At 48.6% G+C, this 26,015-nt stretch overlaps 1 pseudogene; it reads left to right on the top strand.

Moving 5' to 3' along the window:
* The window catches only part of LOC119441927 (clavesin-2-like), a 48,978-nt pseudogene that overhangs the window by 15,288 nt on the left and 7,675 nt on the right, over positions 1–26,015 (top strand).

A 26,015-nucleotide genomic window follows, 5' to 3' on the forward strand; every position in this document is an offset into this window, starting at 1 on the left:
CAAACTCGTACATCGCGAAACCCCCCTCGAGTTGAACTCGCAAACATGGCGGTGGCAGCAGCAGCCTGTGTCATCGCATCCAGCGGCAGCAAGCGTCAATATGACCACCTGGACCCGTTCACCTACATGACTGACGTAGAGTTTCAGCGTCATTTTTGCCTGTCCAAAACGTCAGTGTGCTGGCTGTGTGACGAGTTACGCGGGCCCTCGTCTGCGGAGACAGCGTGGTGGGCAAATTATGCCTTCCGAGCACAGACTGGTGTGACTAGGCTGCGGAGGAAAAGTTCGTGCGATCGCTTCGGCTCTCTCCGGCTTCAAGCGCTGTTCGCCCACCACGCCCCAGCCCCATGCCAGGTCCGGCGTCGTCATCGGAGAACTGGGGCACCTGTGAGCACCTGTGGTTCAACCCGGACCAACCAACCTGCGAAGGCGAAGTGATCACATTATATAAGAAGACTCAGAATAGACACCGGGCTGCCTTCCGGTGCAACAGCTTCCGAAATCAGTTTTCGCAGTTACACGGTACCGCTGCACTGCACGGGCAGAGAGGCGAAGGAAGTTACTTCGCCAACACGGACTGCCTCGGCCGTTCGAACGACCAACTCTCCAGGCGGCAAACGATTTGGCTTACGTACTGCGTGAGCAAAAGCGTGCACATATGGCTGTTGAAGGAGATGATCGGCGACTTGTTTCCTCTATCGGAGCACGCCATCGCCGACTGGAGGAACTACCCCCGTGAGGTCGCAAGGGACAAGTTGCTGGCGCGACCTCCACTCGGTGGCCCCGGGAAGATAGCGCAAATTGACGGGTGCCTTCTTCGCGGCCAGCAAAAGTACAATCGAGGCTGCCTAATAACGGGCGACAACGTTCCGCCGAGCCGCCAAAATTACGGCGGTGTTAAAGATGGTGGCCCATGGGTCTTCGGCATGGTCTGCGCGACCAGAGGGGTGCTGCGACTTTCAAGGTCGACCGACGAAAGGCGGCGACGCTAGGCGCCATTATTGCAGCCAATGTTCAACCGGGGACCATTATTCTAGTGACGAATTGGCCGCATACAACTGTATCCCAAATTTAGTGGATGCTAACAGGGCTATGCCTCAATTTGCATTGGGAGACAGTCAACTACAGCGTGAACATTGTGGACCCCATCCCGGGCGTTCACACGCAATACATAGAAAGTTATTGTCAAAAAGTGAAGCGCCACCTCGTCAGCGGTGGGTACAGGGTAACTGCACCGATTGTGGAGTATCACCTGGGATGGGTGTAGTGGCAGTCAACGGCCACGTGCGCTCCAAAGACCTTTTCTTGCGTTTGTTAGAAGCCACCGATCGCTCGGGCCACCCAGTATAAAGACTGTTTCCTGCGGTTGTTAGAAGCCATCACTCGGTGCTAGCCAGTATGAAGGTGCATCACAAAGTAAAAGAGAATAAAGCGGAGTTTTCTGATCCTTGTATGAGTGCTTTCTTGCATTCCTGTGTGCTTACACGGTAAGCGCGCGGCGAACCACTTCTGCGCTAGCCGACGCTCAGTTCGTCTCGCAGCCTTACTTTAGCGCGAGCAACGAACGATCTGTTGAAAGCCCAGTGTGAAATCCAGGCGCACACCAATCTGTGCTCGAAAGTGGGAGCGCAGGCACGTAGCGAGTCGCACCAATTCAATCCAGAGGAAAAAATAGCAGGGTGAGCGTCCCCTGGTGGTATAACGCGAAACGTAATAAACTACAAATTAGTCTAATACACATTCAGTGTACATCTCGTAAACTTGAAAATGCTTATAACCCACGTTAATGTTACTAATATTATTCTACTAAATGCATTTATTTCATAGCTTGCTTGTGCATGTAATGCACTCGGTGGAACGACAAACAAGTGAAAGTAGGCACGACCATGCACCGACCGTATGATCACGTGAGCCCAAGTTTGTCGACCACCCATATGGCAACGCCCAAGGGATAATAGCTACCCAGAGTGAACCTATAGATAAACCAATGAAACTGGAGGCGTGCCGACGGACACACTTTGTTTTGTTACCATTAGTTCTTTCATCTTGGGGCGTCGCCAGAGCTCGTGTAGGTCCCGAGTTTCGCCAAACTCGGCGCATCCTGCATAGCACCCCAGGATAGTAATCCTTTGCACATTCAGTGCTACTTTCGTGGGGATTACAATTTTCTACTATTCGTAATCACGAGCTCAGTGTTGTCGAGAAAAGAAACCCGTTCTACAGCACCAACAGTGTTGGATGACGACGAAGGATATCTGCGCCTGCGCGTGCCTCGTTCTCGCCCACAAATCGCTTGCAGCAGCTGCAGCTCTCCTTCTCTGTAAGCGTGTACCGCAGGAATCCGAAACATTTCACGGGGTCTCCCCTTCTCCACCACTACTTCCGCATTATTATCATTAGGCGAGCGCTCAGGTGGCAGTGCGCGGTCAAGCGCATGCGTGCTGGCGCCGCTGCCACGCGGGACGCACATGACTTCCCGGTCGTCGTCGTCGTCTCCATCGCCGCGCGCCGCCCTTTTCGCCGTCTCCAGCCGACAGACCGGCTTGCCGGCTTTCTTCCTTCCTTCCTGCCCCATCGCTTCCTTCCGTAGGACCGTGCAAGCGCCTCACGCAGGCAGCGCTGCGCTGCGGTGGCCCTCTCTTTTTTCGGTACCCCTTCGGAGATACAGCCGGGCGGGCGGCCCTCGTAAGTGTGGAAAACAAAAGGAGCGGACAAAAATAAAAAATAAAGCAGATAGCCCGGTTGCCTTCAGCCCCCTTCTTTGCGCGGTGCGAAAGCGCGTAGTATGCGGAATTGTCTATTGTGTAGTAGGGCTAGTACGAGTGCGTGCCGGGTCTCACGTGGGGGCGAGCAAAGGCATGGCTTGAGCCAGAAATGGATGAAAATAGCCAGGCCCACCACCGAGCGCCCTTTTTCTGCGATTTGTTTCTTATTTGCTGTTGGTTCTTTCGCATCCTCGAGACAGCAGGTATAGCCGAGGTACGAAGGAGAGAATAAAATAAAAAAGGAAACCAACGGGAACTGGTCTTTATGTCTATAACGTGCCGCGGTGCGTGAAAATGCGTCGATTCGGATGAATACGAGAGTCGGCATAAATGCCGCTGCGGCTCGGTGCTGGTCTAAGGTGTATAGATATATATAGGTATAGTCGTCGGGGGGCATCCCTCTCTAGAAAATGGATGGGTTGCTCGTTCTCGCTCCAACGACTCCAGCTGTCGAAGGAGCGGTCGCTTCAGCCTCCACGGCGATGCGTGCGTACGAGAGATGTACACACGCCACAGGGCCACATGAACTGCAGTATTGGAATCGGGCTATGATAACCGCATCTTCCACTTCCGCACTTAAGAGATGCACCGGGACGATCTATAATAATGGAATATCGACACTGCGGCGTGTTTCCAGATATATCAAGGCGCGTTCATCGCCGAGGATGCCGAGCATAATTGTTCATTATCGGGCTAGCATCACTTATAGTCTTCGCACCGGTTCATTTCTGAAGTTGAGCGCATGCTTTCGTAAATGTGTGGCGAATACGGCATGATTTGCATAGTAAAAATAGTGTTTTGATCGTGGAAGTGAGAACATTTTAAGAGCACGGTTGCTTTTTCGTATGCGCACACCAATGCACAGTCACAGTTCTATAAACATGTAATCAATGTGGAAACAGTAAGTACCAGAATACCAGGATACACCATCACATGAAGTCGAAATCAACGCATCCAGTTGCGCGAGCATGTAAAAAAACGACATGTATAAGGAATGAGCAGGCACGGTGGGAAAGTACGAGGCCCACCAATTTAGTTTGCACGAACGTGCCCTGGATGTTCTCTCAATGTTCATTTGGAGGAGACCACATGATTGAAATTATTCGTCGCAACATCTACTCCCCATATTGACACTAAATAGGTAAAGGATGCACCATTTTCATCCCTACATGTTACGCTCCCATGCAGTCCCCACGGAAACCTGTCGGCTGTGAAGCTCACTTCATGGTGTCTCTCTCACTTTTCCTGCCTTCGGCACATCAGATTATTGCAAACGGATTACGGCGTGGCTCACGTGGCACGCGCACTTATGCACGTAACGGCATTTCCTCAAAAACGGGCTGTACGCATCACCTGTGCCAAGCGACATGCACTCACGCAAGCGCGATGCAATGGCTGTCCCCTCTTCCCCCCCCCCCCCCCCGGGCAAAAATATAATAATAAGGAGAAGAAAGAAGAGGGGCTGGGGGGGTATGGAAAGGAGTAAGGAAGGAAGGAAGGAAGAATATAGAGAGCGCACCATGCGTTTCCTGGAAGAGGATGCACGCATAGTCGATTTCCTAATGAGCATCTGCGAATAGCCGCGATGGAGTTTGAGCAAACACGAGGGAGTGCCGGTTACACGTGGTCGCGCGACCGTGTCGACTCAAAACAGTAAACGACAAAATCGTCATATCCGCGACACGGATACAGAGAGACACGCGCATTCATTTCACCGATCCGTTCCGCCGCCCCTGCTTCCTCGCTGCAGCCCAGCCCTCGGCCTCACGAAGAGTGTATACCCACCGTTGTAGTACTTCGCAGTCCACCCGCATATGTGCGAGCGTGTCTCCGTGGACCTCTCTGCCTCCTCTACGTGTTCATTGCATTCGCGCTCCGAAAGCGCGCTGCCGGGCTGCGATGCGTTTGTTACGGTCGACGGTATAGCGGTGTTCGTGTACAGTCAGCACGGACAGTATACGATGCATGCAGTGAGCCACACACGGAAAACGCCGGTGTCGCCGCGGCTGCCGCACCGCGAGTTCCGTGGGGAAAAGACAAAAGCTGCCAGTGGTCTCCGTAAAGGTGTACGATTATGCACGGTCGCTTGCGCGTGCTTCACGCCTCGGCAAAGCGTGGCATGTGGGTACACGCCACGTGTTCGCGAGTGCAGGTCAATGCTTCGCCGCGCCTAAGAGGTATGCGGTGGAAGCGGGAAAAACCCCGCATCACTTGGTCACGATCAGGAAGGAGAGAAGGTTCGTGTGGAGGGGCGGCCATAGCGTTCACCGATGTATTTCCCTTACAGCCGAGCAGGAGGCCTCGCTTTTACGAGTGCAGAGAGAGAGACAAGCAGGAGAAAACGCCTATTCACATTGGCGAATGAAAGATTTATGGTTCGTTTGACAGCTGTCAATAAGTAGACGAACTTGCAATGTCCTTAACGTCGTGACTCGGGAAATTGTGAGAAAGTCGTGATCAATAGTTGCTTAACATTGATATGCTGTCGTTTTCAATACGTATCTACTCGTTCTTAAACAGAAGAATCGCTGTAGTTCTAACGGTATTCTAGCCGAGTTGTCTCCATAAGTTGTCTCCATTAGTTCAATAACGTTTTATGTTCTTTTTTGTTCTTGCTTCTCCGTTCTTCGTTGGAACGTAAAGACTTTCGTGTGATGATCGGCAGCGATGATCGAACGCAGAGAGAAAGCGATGTAGGCAAGATCGAATATACATGTTCGGTGGCACCGAATATTTATATCTAAACGTTTACACGTAAATAGATGACAGGTAAAGCAAATTAATTATGAAAATAGAGCTAGCATTATCTCCCTCTTCTACTGTCTCAATGGCTGTTAGAGCCCAGACTACTGTAGGGTGCCTCGCTGATCGATCAGCAAATCGGAATACATCCAGACTCCTTTTAACGTACATTGTACGGCACTTCACCGACCTATCAGCAATCCTGATTTCAGTGCAGACTCCTTTTGACGTACACTGTATGGAGCCTCACTGGTCTAAGAACAACCCTGATTTCATCCCAGACTGAGGGGCAAGATCTCGTCCGGGTTAATATAGGTCAAAAAGACAAAGGAAGAGTGCGGTAGGGCCGTTGGCCGTCCCACAGGTGCCGTTACCAATGAGAGTCAAAAGTTTGCTTTGCCAGAACCTACACGGGTAGCCCATCCCATACTTTTACATTTCATAGTAAAGGTATTGGAACACAAAACTATTTTCTTTTTTTCTACAACTAATTTTCCCTTTCCCTTCTCGACGTCAGTCACGGCTTCAGCGATAAATGCTAGGCAGGCACAATTTATTGCCAGGCCATTCCAAACCTCCTCGGCGTCTCTAGCCAGCAAGGAATTGGGGACATGGCGTCAAAACACCGTATAGACATGTCTCACTCGAGGTTTACTCATGGGCACAAGTATAAGACCATCATCGGAATCAGAACTCGGTGTTCACAAGGCCACGTTCTCGAATACGTTCTTTGCATCCGTACCACGCCTCCACAGCGCGCACTGTGACTCGTCCCCCGACACCAAACGGGCTTTTCCGAGCGCTCAAAAACAAAACGAAAATCCAAGCGGTTGCCGCCCGGACGCGTAGGGTAGTCGACCTCCGCCACGTACACACAACACGTGGGCAACTGGCGACGCTGTGAAAGTATACGAAACAAGCATACGGCCTTACAAGTTCCATAAAATTTCTAAGGAAGATTTGTTTCAGTGAAAAGCCTGTAATCATGACGCACCTATACATATATGCGGTAATAGGAAGGCCTCGCACGAGGTAACACACAACCGCGACATGTTAAAAACTGTAAATCGTGGCAAATTGTGGTAAGCCGCATCAAGCAATCTGCAGATATCTTGGTACCCGGCGGAAGATCACTCGTATAGAACATGTATGCCTTAAGTCTGCGTTCGTTGTCTTTTTCTTTGTGTATCACGATCGGCGTAAGGTCCGTTAAAAGAGTTCTACGGGATCTCGATCGGTCGGAGAATTACGGCATCGTACGGCTTTGCACGTCAATTTACACAATGATACATTCAAGCCTTATAGGAAAAGTGAACAACCTGTCACTTTTGTCACGTCAGACGGCTGGTACGCCCTATCGTGCCATATCATAGAGAAACAAGAAAAGCTATAGAAACTGAAACACAAATACACATCAAAAAAAATAACGCGTTTCTTTTTTTTATGAGAGGGAATAGATTCACACCGAAGTAGCGTTCAAATCAGTCAAAATGACTCTCTTGCGCAAAGCGACATAAGCCAATGGATCCGTCCTCTACACAGCATCCATACGCACATCTGTGAACGGACCGTGACCAACTGTGAAGATTACAAAAAATATATATACAAGAAAGAACCGTTACGACAGCGTTCTACGGTAACGGATTCTCAGTGTCCGTGGTGAAAAGCGAGAGGAGTGCACCCTCACACGTGAAAGAGTGCTAGATACGCAAAAGTGAAGACGCGCAGTGGCAGCAGAATGAACGAGCACACGTATACGCAGAAAGCAGGTCACAGCGCACAAGCGATGCACTTGCGGCAGTTAAGGCCACGGATACGCAAGATGGCGGGACGAAAGGGGAGAGCCCGTTCTCTTGGGCCAGCAGCAGCGCCGGATCGTTTGTTCGTTTCCTGGAGTCTCTCACGCGTGAGCTCGTGTGTACCGCCGCCGGCCACGACGTCAGGGTCACACAAAAGCGAATCTCGACCAGGAGGGCACAAAGACCTCCACGACCGCGCGAACGGTGGAACACTGCCCCAGCCGCCACGGATAAGCACCTGCATGCACTCCTTCACGCTAATGGCGCGTTATACTCGGGTTAAGCGAGCGGGCCGTGCCCGCGCAATGGCCTCTTATGATACGCATCCGCGGACTTGGTTGCTTTATTCCCCATATGAGACTCATCCAAGTACAGTTTTGTGCAGTGTGAAGGAGGACTCTACCAGACTCGGCGGAGTGGAAGAATAATGCCAATGCTCTCGTTCGAAGAAACACGATTCTAGCTGCTCCGGTACGACGTTTGGGTTCAGATGAATGCTGTCGCTTAAGCCCGGTGCACCTGAGAGCAACGAAAGAACGCGGCAGCCACGGTTGCTGGACGTGAAGCGACACAGTGCTCGAACTAATGCTGTTAACGGTGCAACTATTTTCACTTCGTTAGCGATGGGACAATGCACGCTTCAAAAAAATGTTTAATAATAAGAAGAAATAAGAAAAACAAATTCAGTGGTGCTGACGCTCTTCCCATCGTTCGGCAATTTTAGTGTCACTGACTTGGGCTGTCCAGAGAACCCACGATGCGGCGGTTAGGCTCGGCCTACCCGTCCCCACGTGGGAGCGGCCCGCAGCTCTGCCCTAGGGCAGGGCTTCTCAGGACCTATTTAATAAAGTTCTTTGTCTATCTGTCTGGCGGAATGTGCGTCGCTAGAATATAGATGCTGAGCGATAGCGTAGAGCTCAGCTAAACTGTGCCAGAACTTCGATGGTCTGCGTAACCTAAGCTGAAGCTTTTCTTTTTTAACTTTGCCTGTAAACATTTGATCCCTTCTTGGCAAGGAGCATAAACCACCACTCAGCCGGTCGTTCAGTAGTCACCGGCTCTACAAATATGTAATATGTAGCCTTAGCCCTATAGCATCCGTAGCCCTATAGGATCTTAGGTCTGCGTGAGTAAACAAGCTGATGCCTCTGCAGCTTTCACTGTGCTGCATGCTATTACTGCAATGACGAATAGTAGGCGCCTCATACGAACATGCACGCACTCCCAGCTGAAAGAAAGTAACCGGGCTTGGAAAATATTTGCGATCGCCCCTGCCGTTTCACCGGCCAGGAGTTCAGGTGGCAAAGGTCTCGGGGCGCGGTGCGTGGTCATCGCGTGGCCCTGGACAGCAGGTTTCCGCGTGGGCCATCCGCGTGCCGGCAACTATTTCGGTCGGTCGCAGCACGCTGGGGGTTGTCTGCTAGGAGCCTTTTTTGTTGCAGCGCTCACAGAAAGAGGAGGAAAAATTGCCCAGGCGGGAGGCACCTTTCTTTTCAGCGCCACCAAGAGAGGGTGATAACGGCCGACAATACAATAATGGCGGCTACTACGCCGACGATGTTCCTGATTAGAATGTTTCTCACCATTGTGCTTTCCGTTCGTGCACGCACCGTTCTTTATGCATTGTTGTTGCCCTGCACAAAGTATCGTAAAATGACGTAGGAAGCGGAACTGCATGCACCAAGCGGACAGTGTATTTTTCTTAGGAGTCGCCGCGGTGCGAAGACAGAATGCACTGTTACGGAGCCATATATATGTGGCTGTGCTGAGGCACAGATGCAATGACATATGGTTATGCTGCTGAACACGATATCACAGGTTGGATACCTCATGGCGAGAAGGTAGAATCTGAAATGACGGTGGCCTGATATTTGGAGCACGCCTTAACAAAGCTAAAATTAATCCAGGAAGCTCCACGACAGCGCCCCTCAATGCCAATGTGTAAATCTGGGACGCACAAAGCCATCATCTATTCTACTGTCGCTAACTAACAAAGTGATTTTGCCTTGCGACCAGGAGTGGCACTAAACAAACTGATTTGACTGGACGTGCCCAGTGATGTGTAAATTTTCTTACTCAAACACGGGCAAGTTCTACTTTTGTCAATCTAATTTACTGCTCTATATTACACATTTTATGGTAGAATCATGGTAAAAGTTTGGTTTTAAATACGTTCACGAACACTGACCATATTTACCGAAGTGCAGTTTGCTTAAAAGCTATAACGTCGTGCGTTTAAGTGCGAACATTCGTGCAAATTGCAGTAACTCTGAATGCTGTTTCCGCTATGCCGTTGTTTCCCCATCAAAGGTTTGCACCTAAAAACTGTGCGTAGAATTCATCCAAGTTAAGATAATTCTCAAGGTTTGTTGGTTCTATCTTCAGCTAAACCTACTTACATTTTTTTTTGTAATTTACAGTTACGATTATCTAAGAAATGGCAGACTTCAGATATGGTTATTTAAGAGCGGCATGCCTGGAAAAGCTTCCGTACCTTCTCTATATTAACTTTTTTTTCAAGTAAAGCTTGGTCGGTAAACAGCACTATTAGATATTAAAGCATGCAATGAATATCTTGTTGAAACTTGAGAGAAATGACAATCATGCCGATGAAGCGCTCTGACTTAAAAAAATGTGGTTGATCCCTCTTATATAGGAATCGGTATAGAACACGAAAGTGAAACGTGTCTTCACAGAAGTAGTGTAATGTTTATTGCACATTGATATATAATGTCTATTGGTGTTTTGTGGCTAAAGCGCCCTTAGGCGTTGATGCACCCACGCTGACGCCTGGTGGCACGTCTCCTCCATCACGACTACCAACGTCGATGACCATGAGCAACCGTCGTGCATATGGAAGCTGCACTACGCTGCACACGCTAGCACAACGCGAAAGACGAAGCACGTAACTGACACACTAATACAACGCGCAAGACAAAGCACGTAACTGAATCGTCACCGAGTCAAATCAGCGCGTACAGCGCGTCGTAATTGCAGCCTCCGCGATCAACTTCAGAAACATTTTCAGAGCTAATTGCGGAGGCCACGCTCCGCTGTGCTGAGTACGGTGAACGCCACCTAGGTGGCGTTGGTAGTGCTTCTTGATGCCAGCGTCCCTTCGAATGCTGGCATCGAGGCGTCGTAGTACTGAGACCACCGAAGCGTTCACTGTCGGTGCGCGTTAAGGCCGGAATACATGGAGCGAATAACCGGCGTCCGAGCGAAGAACTTCGTCGGGCGGCGAACGTCCGACGGCCGGCGTCAAGAAATTTGCCGTCCGCAGCCGATCTGCCTGTCCAAACATTTTCGTCGGGCGAACGCCGCCGCCGGAAGCGTCTAGCGCGCAGCGGTGGACGACAGCCAATCAGGAGGCACTAGTTCCGGTCGCAATGCATGCTGGTGTTTCGCGCGCGCGCGCCTTTTCGCGTCGTCTGCAATCGCGTTGGTGTTGCCGTGTCTGCATGTCTCTGCACCGATTGAGTAGTTCCTAGTATGATCTCTCAGGAATCGCGTTGTATTTGTACATCCCATATCCGCTGATCTGCGAGGAAACAGACAAGCAGTGCAAGCTCTCTACAACAACCTTCAACAGAAATCTTCTGATCTCAGAGGCCACATGCTGTCGTCATGCCTATCTCCCGACTTCCCCGATAGATGGCGTTGGCATCGGATATTTCTTTCGCTAGGCTTAGACGCGTTCGAAACGAGAAGCGATCTCGAAAACTACTCAAGGTTATCCATAATACTCTGTCGTCGAAGCGGCCTGAGACTAAGCGAAAGCCGTTTACGCAGTCATTTGCTTCCAACTAAGTGAATTCTACAAGGACAACGCCAAATTCAGTTCGAAGCGGGCGGCCGGGACCGCCGCCAACACGGCGGCCAACGCGCGGCGGCGTTCGCCGCATGTATTGCAACACAGCAAACATCCTGCGTCGTGTCGCCGCGTCGTTACTTGACGCGTGAAGTTCGTCGAGAAAGTTCGCTCCATGTATCCCGGGCTTTAGTGTCATAATGCAGTACTTCTCTTTTCTGCTCATAGGCGGCGGCACCGCCCCGAGCAAGAGCGCGGGTACACGGAGGAGTGTTAGATCATAGCCTCCTATATAATCTATGCCTGCCGGATGAGCCCGAAAAGGCCGTCGTCTATGGCGGCGCCACCTACGTAGGGTAGGAGTCAGCATATTGAAGGGAGCGGCAAACCTCGTGATGGGGATGTCGCAACTGCCGCATGATAGCAGTAGCAGACGACGAAAGTTGTTCACACTCTTGTCATAACAAAGGTTTAAATCGGCGGTTGCGGTGGTAGCAGACGATTTCTTTTTTGGAAGCCGCAGAATTCGAAACGTCGCTGTGAATGTTTCGCTGCTTTCCCTAAGTTTTTTTTTCTTGCAGCGATATCGTCGAAAATGTGAAGTTTACTTTCAAAAACTTTCAAAAAGCGCACCTTAGACCCCTACGTAAGTGGCGCCCCCCTCCCAAGTTTTGACGACGACCGCTTTATATTGCTATATTATTACAACACTAAAATATATAAGTATTTACACAATTTTTATTTACTTTCACGTATTTTTTGTCACCTATGAGTACCAAAAACGTAAAAAGCTTGCACGCGACCACCCTACGTAAGTGGCGCCACCGCCATAGTTCCGACGACGGCCGCTATCAATGGGATCGCCGATAATCCGGCAGGCATAGATTATATAGGAGGCTATGGTTAGATATATAAGGCGCGTCTGTGTAGCTCTCTGCGAATGCGTTTGTGGCGCAATGGGTTAAACGCTCGGCGATCTATCGTCGCGGACCGAGAGGTCGTGGGTTCGATTCCCAAATTTTGCATGTTTGTGGAACTTTTTCTTCTGGTTTCTTTCTTTGTATTATGTTCTATGACGTATTTCCGTGACGGAAATACGTCAGTGAAGTCTTGGTGGACCCCGGAATAAAACACTTTCGTGTTAAAAGAGGATGCCGGTGTGACGTCGGACGCTTTTTTTTTTTTGACACCTCTAGAGCCTGACGGCATGTGTAACCAAACTTAAAAGCGTTACCAAAAAAGCGCACCTCAACCGCTGCGATGCATAAAAAGTGTGTCCCGCTTTCGCGCATTACCCTCTGCTTTTGTGTGCGGTTCCACCATCTTCTCTCCTTTTACAAAATTTCGCCTCGGTTGTGGCAAATACAATATAACCTAATGAAAACATCTTAGAAAATCACACCACACCGAAGAACGGCTTAGCAAGCCGTTTCCTTGCCGTCCTTCTGACTCCAGTCTTTGCGCCATGTCTCTTTGAGACATCATCACTTAGCGTCAAAGTCAATGACAAGCTCATCTAAAAAGTTGCAACTACAGCCCCTGGCCTTTATAGTGCCACAAGTGCCATGTCCATAATAGGTCAGGAATCATCGAAGCAGATATTAGTTTGGCTGGATTCGATGGCTGAAACGTGTATGATGTTGTCTACATTAGATAACCTTTGAGCCGCCTTCATTTATTCAGTCTGCACGAACAATTATTTGTAGTTGACTACATATTCTTATTTGGCGAAGCTTATTCAGAATATACTCCTTCTGAGAATTGAGGGATTCCAGATGACTCAGCGAGAAGCAATGTTTTGGACACATACCTGTGTTCAGCGTCAAAACTTGCTCAATATGGATTAAATAGCTGTGCTGTTCAAGGGTTGAAGGGTAATCTTCGTTGTCATCAATTGTTCAGAATCTTAATAGACGTTGTGCCTAACCTTAATACAGCATCAATTCAATATATCTTCCCCTTTCTCTATTGCAGGTTAGCCAACCGGGTTACGCCAGGTTAATATCCCCGTCTTTCCCACACGACTTCTGTCTCTCTCTTTCAATATGTCTCCAGGACAATACCTGAAAAGCAGAAACTCGTTTCATTTTTTCTTACACCCAAAACGTTTGCATGATTAAGTTTTGCTTCGAAATAGAGAAGCCCAAACAAGTTACTCAATCCTTCTATTAGCACGTGCCCAACGATATTTTGCAAGGCCCGAACACGTATCACTTGCAGCAATAGACCAAAAATGTTATCAAAATCGCTCTCTTTCTCGCGCGCTCTTCGACTGCTGACGTGCTTTCGATGTTCCGGGTGCTCTATCCTGAAGTTCTTAGTAGTTTTCATATGCATTAGCTAATTATTCTAAACTTCCGCACTGTAAAATTTATTCACCCTCTCACCATACGTATGACATTCTACTTATGAGTCTGTCTGTCTGTCTGTCTGTCTGTCTGTCTGTCTGTCTGTCTGTCTGTCTGTCTGTCTGTCTGTCTGTCTGTCTGTCTGTCTGTCTGTCTGTCTGTCTGTCTGTCTGTCTGTCTGTCTGTCTGTCTGTCTGTCTGTCTGTCTGTCTGTCTGTCTGTCTGTCTGTCTGTCTGTCTGTCTGTCTGTCTGTCTGTCTGTCTGTCTGTCTGTCTGTCTGTCTGTCTGTCTGTCTGTCTGTCTGTCTGTCTGTCTGTCTGTCTGTCTGTCTGTCTGTCTGTCTGTCTGTCTGTCTGTCTGTCTGTCTGTCTGTCTGTCTGTCTGTCTGTCTGTCTGTCTGTCTGTCTGTCTGTCTGTCTGTCTGTCTGTCTGTCTGTCTGTCTGTCTGTCTGTCTGTCTGTCTGTCTGTCTGTCTGTCTGTCTGTCTGTCTGTCTGTCTGTCTGTCTGTCTGTCTGTCTGTCTGTCTGTCTGTCTGTCTGTCTGTCTGTCTGTCTGTCTGTCTGTCTGTCTGTCTGTCTGTCTGTCTGTCTGTCTGTCTGTCTGTCTGTCTGTCTGTCTGTCTGTCTGTCTGTCTGTCTGTCTGTCTGTCTGTCTGTCTGTCTGTGCGTCTGCCTGTGCGTCTGCCTGTCTGTCTGTCTGTCTGTCTGTCTGTCTGTCTGTCTGTCTGTCTGTCTGTCTGTCTGTCTGTCTGTCTGTCTGTCTGTCTGTCTGTCTGTCTGTCCGTCCGTCCGTCCGTCCGTCCGTCCGTCTTCAAGGGGGGTGGGTGGGACATAGGTTTTTCTTTAGCATGGTTGTGTAATGTGTCTTCTCATGGGTGTGTTTTCTTAACGCAGAAGCAACACAGCAGACCCCCAAGGAGGAGCAGGTGTCACAAGCGTGATGTCTACAAATAACACGGCCGTCGATCCAGCGGAGGAAGCCCGCCGGCGGGCCAAGAAGGACCGCAAGCTGATCAAGAAGTTCGAGAAGGAGAAGGAGCGCATGCGCAGGGAGCTGGCCATGGAGGACGATTACGCGGATCCCATCAAGGAGTTCCTGCCACCTGAGGAAGAGGAGAACGACGAACTGCGCATGAAGGCCATCCAGGCTTTGCGGGAGTGGGTGCAGCAGCAGCCGCACTTCGTCAACTGCAGGACAGGTAAGTTGTCACGTGCCGCGACAATCGAGCGCGAGCTTTCCGACACCGCCAGTCAATTGGCCGTTGTTTCAAACCATCAATGTTTTAGTATTTGAATTAAAATCTCAATCAGCATGGGCTGATTGACATTGCGGCTTACAGCATCACTACGGCTACTCGCTGGTCCGTGCGGTATCACTAGTGCGGTATCATGGTGACTGAGCAGTAGCACTCTAGATAGTTCCAGTTGCCCTACACCGCTATATAGTGACGTCCGACAGCCCCTCATTGTCATCGCACATGTGTGTCCTCCTTCTAAACACAGAGTTGTCCACCTTAGAGTGACTTCCGTAATTTTGCTCGTCCACTTTCTGAACCTGGGAAGCCGGCATGCCGGATAAAATGAACGTAGAGGAACACATCGTCGAGAAGACAGACTCACTCAGCGGCTACGTTATTAACTACAAATGCTTATACCAACGCCGGATAAAAAAAGCAAAGCAGACAAGACAATTCCTTGCCTTCCCTTATCCACTTGCCTTGCGTCGGCCTGAGTACACACAAGGCCGACACATGCACACAAGGTGTGGAGTAAGAAGCACCCGATTCGATTTACCCGCAAGATATCGCCTATAAAATCTGAAATATATTTTGGTTTGCCTGCGCGTAAGGCTTGACGCAACACGAATGCAATGCCAAGTCATTGCCCCGGCTTCTTCAACCGTTATGTAGGCCATTCTAAACTTAGCCTTCCGCCTTGAAACGCCATTGATCTGTAGCTGTTTCCATGAAACGGTTCATACCATTTCATTCATTTAAGTGGACCCTGACACACCATTGTCCCTTGTTTCCGGCGTTCCAGCCTCTCGTTCTCTATCGCCCACACATTTACGTCAGTATGCTACGAATTGCGTCATTGAAAGTGAAAGTCACCATTGGTGGATTTTATGCGGGATGGAAGAATGAGATGCGGTCGGGGCAGGCAAAAGAAAAAGAAAAAGCTGCTCAGGACATGCACGACTGGCCAAGCTTCAGAAATGTAGCAGGAGCTTGACCAAATTTTATTGAATTCACTGTCAGTGACTGAAGGAGTACAGAAGCAGGCAAACAAATTTAACTCGCAACGCGCATCGTTCTTAAAGTATGTTTTAATGATCCGGTAGCTTTCGTTTAAATGTTCACTATCGCAGTTCGCTCATGCTTCTTCTCACAAAACATTTTAAAGCAAGCGAAATTATTTATACAAATGAGCCCATGAATCGAAAAGCTGTTTATAAATGAACGACAAGGGATCGGAGCTTATAATGACAAAGCAGTTCGTGTTCTAGAATCATTCGGAACAAATGGCTGAAGCCAATCGCCTTGTCAAACATCGGTAAGATGACCAAGCAAGAGTAAACAGTCCTCACAAAGAGGAACATTAAGGAATTCGGGGCTCCACCACGTCGGGTGGGCCCAGCATGTGGAACATTCAAGCAGTTTATATAAGAGAGCTAATATCAAAGTTGCTCCTAACGTGCATCTATGAAAGCATGGTGTTCCGTGCATTCTGTTTCTGATTTCTCGTTCCGCAGACGCGATGGGCTGTCATTTCAAAGGAATGTCGCGACGACCTCCTACTGCCTAGTATTTGCTGTTATTTCAGGCAGCTCTTGATCACCGAGCGATGTTTGAACTCTGTTTGAACTCTTAACAGCAAAGCGCTGTAATAAGGCGTAGCGTTATTTCACTTGTTTGTGCTGCTTGAAGCTTCAAAGTCTTCTTGCTTGCATTTTTTGAATGGCTATGGAGTTCGTATTTCAGTGCGTACAGGCGCCTTTCATACAAGTGCGAAGGGCCGCACAGCTGTCAAGCCCAGTAATCTCGGCTGGCGCTCCGGTAGGCTTGACATTATGCCGCTGGCTGATGCCGCACCGGAAAAGTGGCGGCATACAAAGAAAAATATAAGCGCAGCTCAATGTGCGGAAGTCACCCCGTACTTCCGGCAGTCACGTCCTAGCAATAATAGTTTTATTCTTTCTGTTTTGTTAGAGCCTCATGTTTTTTGAGATGAGACCTTCACTGCTACCTGGATCGCCAGCTTCTCAAAGTAAGGCAGACATGCTTAACGACACCGCACGGTCGAATAAAAGCGAAAGAAAAAACGGTAACGTGGACCTATAGTATTTGAAGTTTGCACCCCGCCAGTTGCCATACTTGCAGAAATCCTAGTACCTCCAGTACACTGAACGCCAGGAGGGACAGCACTCAGTTTTGTGGTCCCCAGTGTTGAAATTTCTTAATCTTTTTTGTTCGCAAGCACTCGTTGCCATTGACCGGCAGCCTCCGCTAACGGTGTGTCCAACGTCGTGATTGGTTAGTTTCCGGTCTTAGGAACAGTTCTAGCGTAAGAGCTTCATTCTGATAATAATTTTGAATATGTGCAACAGATTAATAGGAATGCCAAGGAGGCCTGTTCCCGAATATGAACGGGTGATAATGTAATTCATGCAGTCTGCCTCCGCTAACGGTGTGTGTAACGTCGTGATTGGCTAGTTTCTGGTCTTAGGAACAGTTCTAGCGTAGGAGCTTTATTCTGATAATAATTTTAATGTATGCACAGATTTACAGGGATGCCAACGAGACCTCTTCACGAGTATGGACGGGTGATACTGTAATTCATGCAGTGCGTTCGAAAAATTTGGTTAAGTGTACGGTGAAGAAGAGCAATCGGTGCATGGAATTACTCATCATGAGTGGGAAATTTACGTGCGCTGTGCGCAATTTTCCAATGAACAGACCGCTTTAGGCACAATGCACCTCTACTGTGCACGTGCTTTCCTTTTCTGTCCCCTTACGATTTCCAAATTTTAACAGCGGAGCTGTTTAAGCTGATCGTTAGTCCGTAACGTGCGAACAGAAAATGTGGGCCGATCCTGGCGGTGCAGAAAGGGTCCAAGGGCAATGGCACATACTCCTGTGAACCAGCTCCTCCAAAGCTGCATTTACATATTAAAGATGTTTATTCTCTCTCTCTCTGGGAACTAGCGAAGCTGACCTGAACAAGTCTAGCTAAGCGTGGTTGGGACTACTTAAGTTTAGTCAGTTATCGGGAGCCAATCAATACCTTATCGATAATCGATCAATATTAAGTTCTAGAAAATGCTGGGATGACATGGTAGTTCTTAGCCTAGCCCAAATACGTGGCCAACACCTTGCGATAGCCACTAGATAGCCAACCAATAGTTAATTGATAATTGATCAGTAATCAAAAAATTCCGAAAAATGCTAGGGGTGACTTGGTTGTGCTTAGCCTAGCCCAAAAGCCAGGACTAGCTAGGCTCCCATTGGCTCCGCTGTCTCTTTAGCATTGCGCCTCCAGTACAAGCTACGCAAATTTTTTACAGTGTAAGCTGTTATGGGCTCATTACAATAGCCGTTTCGGTTCGCGATGGTGTCCGCCGCCGCCGCCACAGATGCCGGTGACCGTAACCGCTATCGCCGGAAATGCGAAAAAAAAGTACCTGGTCCCCGCCGGTATCAAACGCCAGCCCGCTGCGCGGGAGTCAGATACTTTACCACTGAGCCACGCAAACGCTTGCTATAAGGCAGTGGGAAAATGCCCTATATCCAAGTGCTGTGCAGAGAGCATTACAAGCCGCAGCTCGCTGTCCACGCTGGGCGGACAGTTCAGATCGTTCTCGTCTCGACTGTGCCGCGAAGACTGCGTTGTGCGTAATGCCGAAATTGGAGCTACTCTTGAGCCACTCCTCCAGCGTATACGATGTGACTGTGCTCTGTGTGCCGCGCATGCCTGTGACCTTTTTTTTAATCTCCCAACTCTTTTCTCCCTTCAGAGAAGCCAACTGAATGACTGTATTGGTAATGATCCCGCTTTTTATTTTTTTTCTCTCTGTTTATCTTCGTAAAAACCATGAATAACACAAAGATAAGTATCAACTACTGCGCACATTGACTGCGCTACTGTTCTCTAAATATGTTCAACTATGTTAGCGCCCAACCATGCCACCCCTTTACCCTCTCAAGCTCTCGGGTTTTCGTGCCTTAAGCAAATCTCTTTCCACTCCTTTCATCTAGCTTGAAGTTCTCGTATTCGCACTGATTATTACACCACGAGCCTGCAGCCGGTGAATGAATTTATTTTGATGAGGAGGCCAAAAAGAATATCGTAGGAATAACATGTCACATGACTCAGGCACAGTATCCGGTTTATCGTTTGGTGTGGTATTGTTAGGTAGTTATAAGTGGAAAGCACTTGGCAGTTGCGTTATGTCCAAATAACCAGAGCGTACATGTCCTCACTTGCGGTGCATGAAGGCGAAAGATAGCATTGTTCGAACGTATTTGTCCTTCTTCCTATTTATGTGCAAAACACGCACCTTAGCGGCGACGTCTGACCTTCCTTTTATCGGTGCCAACGTTCCGGTACGTCCGACAAGTTTTCTCCAAGCACGGACATACACGAACATAAGCCAGCAGACAAAGGCTGCAGGTTTCTAAGTTTGGCTGCAATTCGTGTACTTAGCGGAAACAAGAAGCTACAGCACGACTCATCCGCGCTAATAAATGAACATGACGTTTATTTCTATTCTTGTAACGCGTGCTGTGGCGCACGCAGAAAACAGAATGGCGTCGCCGTAGGTTTTCTCGGTTTTCTGCCATTCTCGGTTCCGCCCTTTCTTTTCGTGCTGTTTCCTGGCTTAGCGGCATGAGCTCGAAGACAGAGCACCGGCATAACTACGGCCTCCGAACGCATCTTTTATATATAGCTCCCACGCCTTTTCCTAACTGTTCTATTGATTGCTGCTCGCGCAGCTCACCATAAGCTTTGCACGGGCATACTTCTAGGGCAGGCGGCCGAGTTCCCGTAAGGGTCAAGTGCGCACTCGACTTGGAAAGTGAGGGTCACGGTGCACGAAGCCTCTGCTCATATACCTCTGCTCGTATAGTCGGCCGCATGATTGCCCGTCGCCTCGAATGCACCAACCACGCGCCGTATTTGTCGCTCGGCTCGACGACGAGGGCATCGCTTGCGATCGCCAATGCAAGTTTTCCCGGTCGTGAGTGGCGGGTTTAAGTCTTCCTCTCGGCACTAGGCACATTCATTCCAACTGCGGACATGCAGTTTTTACCACGCACAGGGGAACAGACTAGCGATGCATTGCGCCTAATGCTATATGATCAGGCGGCTTTTGGTCTACTGCACCCTAATCGGAGAGGATTTCACCCGCTGAGAAGCATAGAAACCGCGCGAACTTCTGGTATAGCCATTCACCACAATAAAGCAGCGAGTGAAAAAAAAAGACTTAATGTCAAACTCTCAATGCACACGCGCGAACCTACTCCCAGACATGCTGCAGGCAGCAGAAATATGGAAGGGATGAGTGCATGCGCATCAAGATATAGCAGCGGTAATAATGATCAATGTTTTAGGTCCCAAATCTTCTCGGAGAGCTATGATGAACGCCGGTGAATATCCCAAAATAGGTTTAACCAGCATGGGTTCCTGAAGCTGCACCTGCATATCAGTAAGAGTGTTTTCGAATTCCGTCAGCACTTAGATGCAACCACCTTCCCAAGGATTCAAACCCGCGACTTAATCTCCCTTCATAGCATACCATGTATATTTAGCGTGTTGCTCGTTGTAAACTAAATAGAGTTTGGGGTAAAAGTTCATTTTATAAAGACAATTAGGATATAAGCCCACAATCCCGAAAGAGAGTACCTTTGTCAGCTGTTGATTATAGTGATGTCCGTGTTATAACTGCCGTTCCTTGCGTGCTGTGCCTTCTGTGGCAGGTCGCAATCACGTATGCGCTTAGGAACATGGGGTAAACAAACTATTTTAGGCAACATTTCAGGGCAATCATTTTAGTAAAGAACAGCCTGTCTGAGAACCAACACAAGTATATCCATAGTAGAGCGACAGTGATAGTAAAGGCTTAGCATTGTATTTTTTGTGCTCTCGCTTAAACTAACAGGCAAAATTGCTAGAGTAATTATGATAAACTGCTTCGTTTATATGATTGGAATAACGCACGAGTGCAATCTGCTACGGCTTACCACTAACGAGCGTTTAACCTCCTTTTTGCCAGGAGAATAACTCTACAGGGAAAGTTCACAGCCACAAGGTGTACAGCTATAAACCTTGCCATGTGGGCGCTGGCGTTACGTCAAAAAAAATTAAATTATGGTGTTTTACGGGCCAAAACCACTATCTGCTGAGCACGAGGTAGCGGGATCGAATCCCGGCCACGGCGGTCGCATTACGATAGGGGCTAAATGCGAAAACATCCATGTACTTAGATTTATATAGGTGCACGTTAAATAACCCCAGGAGGTCCAAATTTCCGGAGTCCCCCACTACGGCGTTCCTCATAATCAGATCGTGGTTTTGGCGCGTAAAAGCCCACAATTATTAATTAATAAAATAATCTGATTATGAGGCACGCTGTAGTTTGGACCACCTGGGGTTCTTTAACGTGCACCTAAATCTAAGTACACGGGTGTTTTCGCATTTTGCCCCCATCGAAAGGCGGGCCGCCATGACCGGGATTAGATCCCGCGATCTCGTGCTCAGCAGCCCAACACCATAGCCATTTGAGCAACCACGGCGGGTATCTGGCATTACGACATTCCGGCTCCATGCCAGTACTTGATGCCTTACGAGTTCCAATGCAATGAAGCACTGATTTGCAATGGCAAATAGCATACTTCGGCTAGTATACTTAAAGAGTGTTCATTTAGGCGACTTATAACACACAACTTATGGCTTTCACGAACGTTGTACATTTGAAGGAAAATCAAAAATCTGAACATTAACGTGCGAGGGAGCAATATTGGTGGCGGGACGTATTTCCCGTAAGGCGTATGTGGATGCGTAGATGTGCTTTTTGGTGATTTGGTTATCGTAACGTACATATATTTTGAATGCTTCGAGAATGCGCAAAGAAAGAAAGCATCCTTATCCTGCGAGGGAAGCGGTGCCTTTTTTTTTTTTCTCTATACAAGTTGTCAAAAAAAATTCTCACAACTGCTAAGGTTAAATAAAAGCAGGGGGGGGGGGGGGGGATGACATTCCTATCAAAACGAAATGCGTAGACATCAAATCCTAGGTCTATATTTAAAAAGCAGTTTTTCTATAAAGCGATTAGTAACCATCGGAACCGGCCAATGGATATAGCTCCCATATGACAATAAAAATTTGCGAGGCGAATCACTAACTCGCGAATTCGGTCCTGTTTCCTGAACACAGCATCACTGTGCAAAGTCTTATTGCGTTACAGAAGCACTGGCTGTGCTCGCACAGTTTCTCATACTTATGTTTCCTTTCGACTGTGCTTGAGTGTGGTCGTATAGAGATAATCGATTTAATTTATAGTGTACATAGAGGTATACAGACCTTATGCAGCGCAAGTGCGCCCGACACGCAGCAGCTAGTCGTGGGAAAGCACGAAGAGCTCTATGCAGGATTATGTGATAACCGCTGCCTATATTGGGTCTTTTATTACAACGTAATACAACATAACGCCGAGTTTTCGAGCAGTTATGTGGCCAAAGTCATCTTCCACAATAACTACGTGTGAAGCGCTCACGTTGGCCACAGATGCCGTGTGTAAAGTAACAGTTACTTAACATGTGGATAACGGTAGTTTTTCAGAAGCGCAGGCTCTTGAGGGTTATGCATTGCGCATTATTTCAGAGCGTTCTTATTAGTTTATTATCACATGCCACTTTTCTGCTAATATGTTACTATAGTCGGGTACAACTTCAAAAAGCAGGACAGGCACCGCCCAGATGACCGAAGCACTGCAGCCGATTGCCTTCGCGACTAAAGAAATAGACCCAATTTCTCAACCCGGCCCAGTTCGAAGTGCGGGCTGCCACGTTCTCCATCGGTGGGGACACTGGTCGTCATGCTCATGACGTCAGTCTATAGTGTGCGCCCATTGGTGGAGGCTCGTGTGCATCTGCCTTTGAGGGGAAAATACCGCTGCCTTCTAAAGCTGCATGTACCAGACTATAGAGAGTTATAGTTTGTCCGGTATATTGAAGTAAACGCAGGTGGACTGGGCGTTTTACCAGAGGGTAGGAGGCGTAAACGTGAGCCGTCTGCACGGTGCAGCCACCTGGTGGCGCAGACCTCAATCATACCAACACAGAGCTAATATAGCAGTAACCAAGTGTATTTTACTTTGCTGCTGATGTAAATTTTCGCCACGAGCGAAGTAAAACACACTTGGTTACTGCAATATTAGTTCTGTATTTTTCTGATTATGCTCTGTGCCACCAGGTTGCTGGCACCATGCAGGCCGTTAACGTTTGAGTCTCCGCTCGTTCGGTAAAACGTCCAGTCCACTTGCCTTTAACTGAATACCAGACACGCAAAAAAATTCTAATTTTGACTGATATATGAGTATATTACCTAAGAGAAGTGCTTGAGACTGTGGAATCCTTTGCCTTTACTCTAGTTTGCGTTATCCTTGTCTTTGTCAGCTTTTGGGCTTATTCGTACTCTTCTCTCTGTTGTAGATGACAAATTCCTGCTCAGATTTTTGCGCGCACGCAAGTACTGCATGAGCTCTGCACAAGAGACCCTGGACAAGTACCTTACTGTCAGATCGACGTACCCGATCTTCTTCAATTGCCCGGACATCTACGAAGAGTCCCTGCGTGATCTCTTGTCAAAGGGGTAAGCTTTCTATAGGGGACACAAAATACCTTTTTTTCTTGTGTTCCACATTTGAAGGCAGAAATATTTCTCCGTTTAACGGGTAACGCATAAATGTCAAAAGGGTAACCTCTAAAGGTTACCCCTTTAATATGGCCACCAGGAGCGGCTGCAGCACGGGGCATAAACCAAGAAGGAAGAACGTCTTTCACGTCTTCGATTAACGTTTTTTTTTTTCTCTCTCTCTCTGAGCAAGCCATTTAAAGAGGTACTGAACCAGACCGAACAACGTTTGCAGGGAACAATGTTTGCAAGAGCAGTGGACTTTCTTTTTTCTTTACTATGTACTTTGTACACTGCGGTCAGGATCGTACATGTTAAAATGTATTTGCAACCACAATGTACACATGGGCTTAACTCGTGCTTATTTGCCCACTTACAGGTAAACAAATATTTCCAACAACAATATACATGTGAGTTCACATGCCTTCTTGTTGCCCCTTCTTCGTTTAGGTACTTCTTCCCACTCTTCCGAAAGGACAGTCAGGGCCGCACAGTCATGTTCAATGTAGCAGGTAAGTGTGCCTGAGTCACATTATTCAAAGAACGCTACCTGTGTTCGCTCAGAGCTTGCCTATTCGAGTAGGTTCTTCGAAGAACGTAACCATTTTTCGTAATTAGGTGAAACATTCCTACCACGGGACAGAACGAGCAGTACACAGACACGGCGCCATGCCGGTTGGCTCTTTTTCTCGTCCCGTAGGGTAGCGCTGTTTGCTTCTAATCACGAATTGACCAGCCAGACGGTCAACCCTCACTAACATGTTTTAAGGCTATACGTGGCGAGCATGAGCTTATGGTCAGACAGAGTGTTCTATAACACTGCACCTATAGCACTGAGCTCTACAACAAGGTGCATCACTTTCACGGCCGCCCAATCTAAACGCACGGGGCCGAGCCAGAGATTACGCTGCAAAATTTCTTTAGACGTGCATAAAATAGGCCTACTGCGCCGTACCAGGCAACAAAAAAAAAAAGCACAGCAGACGAGATTTGCTACAATTTACGAATTGTTGGCGTTCGCGCAGGCGCCCTGGAACCTAGAATCCACAAAACGATTGACATCTACCGGGCGTTCTCTATGAGCTTCGAGGCGCTGCTGGAGGACGAGGACAACCAGAAGAACGGCCTCACCTACATCCTCGACGAGAGCGGATTCAGGCTAAGTCACTTGGCTCACGTCAACCTTAGGGATGTCCAGCGAGTCATGATCAACGGCGAGGCAAGTGCTCCTCTCGATGATAGCCTTGTACAACGTTTTAAAAACTTGGCGGGCACTTGTATATGTGACACCTTGCACTGCCTTCAATACGGGGTGTGGCGTTGGCCCTTACTTTGGGAGCGCCAAGAGTGTAGGGGTTACGCGACCCGGTTTTTACTCGAGAGAGCGCCCACCTCGTGGTACCGAACTGAGTTGCGTGACGACCCGTGAAAGCGGAACACGGCAATGCATATATGTGACCAACCAAACTCTCTTTTTTTTTGGATGGGTTCTATATACGAAGCAGCGAGATGCGCCCTCTTCCGTGCCGGTCGAGGCGGAGGCGAACTGAGCGACGATGGCGAATGGCAAATAGACAGAAAGAAATAGGTCGCCCACCTGAGCTCCTCTAAATGTCACTGCGGCTGCGAAGATCTCACACGAGACGTTGGGCCGCAGCACATGCCCCGGATGCCGCGACGTACAGCGAGTCACATGTCGAGTTACTTCTTCGCCTATTTCTGAAGGCATCGCGCCTTTCAACATAACCACTGGACGATTAACAGAAAATATCTGTAAGCAGTGCCATATTATATACTGTAAGGACATATAATAAGTATGTGATAAGTGAAACGTTGATATTCGAACCAAGTGCGAATGTTCTGAAGCACTGTTTTTCAGTACGCAATAGTTGTCGTGCTTCAAAAGAGCGAAAAACAGATAGGTGGAGTGAGGCTGGGAGGAGAAAATTGTGTAATTGTTTTCTGTTCGCCACAAGCAATGCATTTACCCATAGGCGGAGAGTTTTCATGTTCCCGAGGGGGGGGGGGGGGGGGGGGACGTCTTTTGTTGTCACGAGACGGCCATCCTTGTCGCGTCCCATTGATACTGCCGGAGCGAAATGGGTGTACGTTTGCGTGTACGTTCGCACGCGCACCACGCGGTTGTCTGGGTGCCGTTCCGATTCCCCTGAGCATCTAATCCGCTTCTTGTCGTTTTGGGAAGAACATAGCTTAGCCGATTTTCTTCTCTGCGTTTGCCGCTGTCGGCCGCCGATCAAAGGGAAACGAAAAGAAACATTGCACTTTGTCCCGTCTCGTGCGTTCTCGCGTTTCGCCATGCCGGCGCCTCATGGCTCTCTGTTCAGCATGGAGCATGATGCGTCAGCGTGAGCATGCCGTACGCGGGAAATGAGTGCCTGATCCCCTTCGCCCATTAGTGGCGCCGTGTGAAAGGCATCTGGGCGTGCTTTTCTTTGCCAATTGTAATGAAAGAAAACAGTTTGGCAGAGGAAGGCAGCGCCACTGGACTGTCCAAGTCTCAGTCCTCAATCTTCCCGCCATCGAACGATTCGAGCCCTTCCGCGGAGCCGAGAAGGGAGAGGGGAAGTTCGGAGAGACGCGGTGTTAGCTCGTTTTCTGAGAACACTGGACGCGCCT

The sequence above is a fragment of the Dermacentor silvarum genome, chromosome 2 (assembly GCF_013339745.2).
Source record: "Dermacentor silvarum isolate Dsil-2018 chromosome 2, BIME_Dsil_1.4, whole genome shotgun sequence".
Taxonomy (NCBI): Eukaryota; Metazoa; Arthropoda; class Arachnida; order Ixodida; family Ixodidae; genus Dermacentor; species Dermacentor silvarum.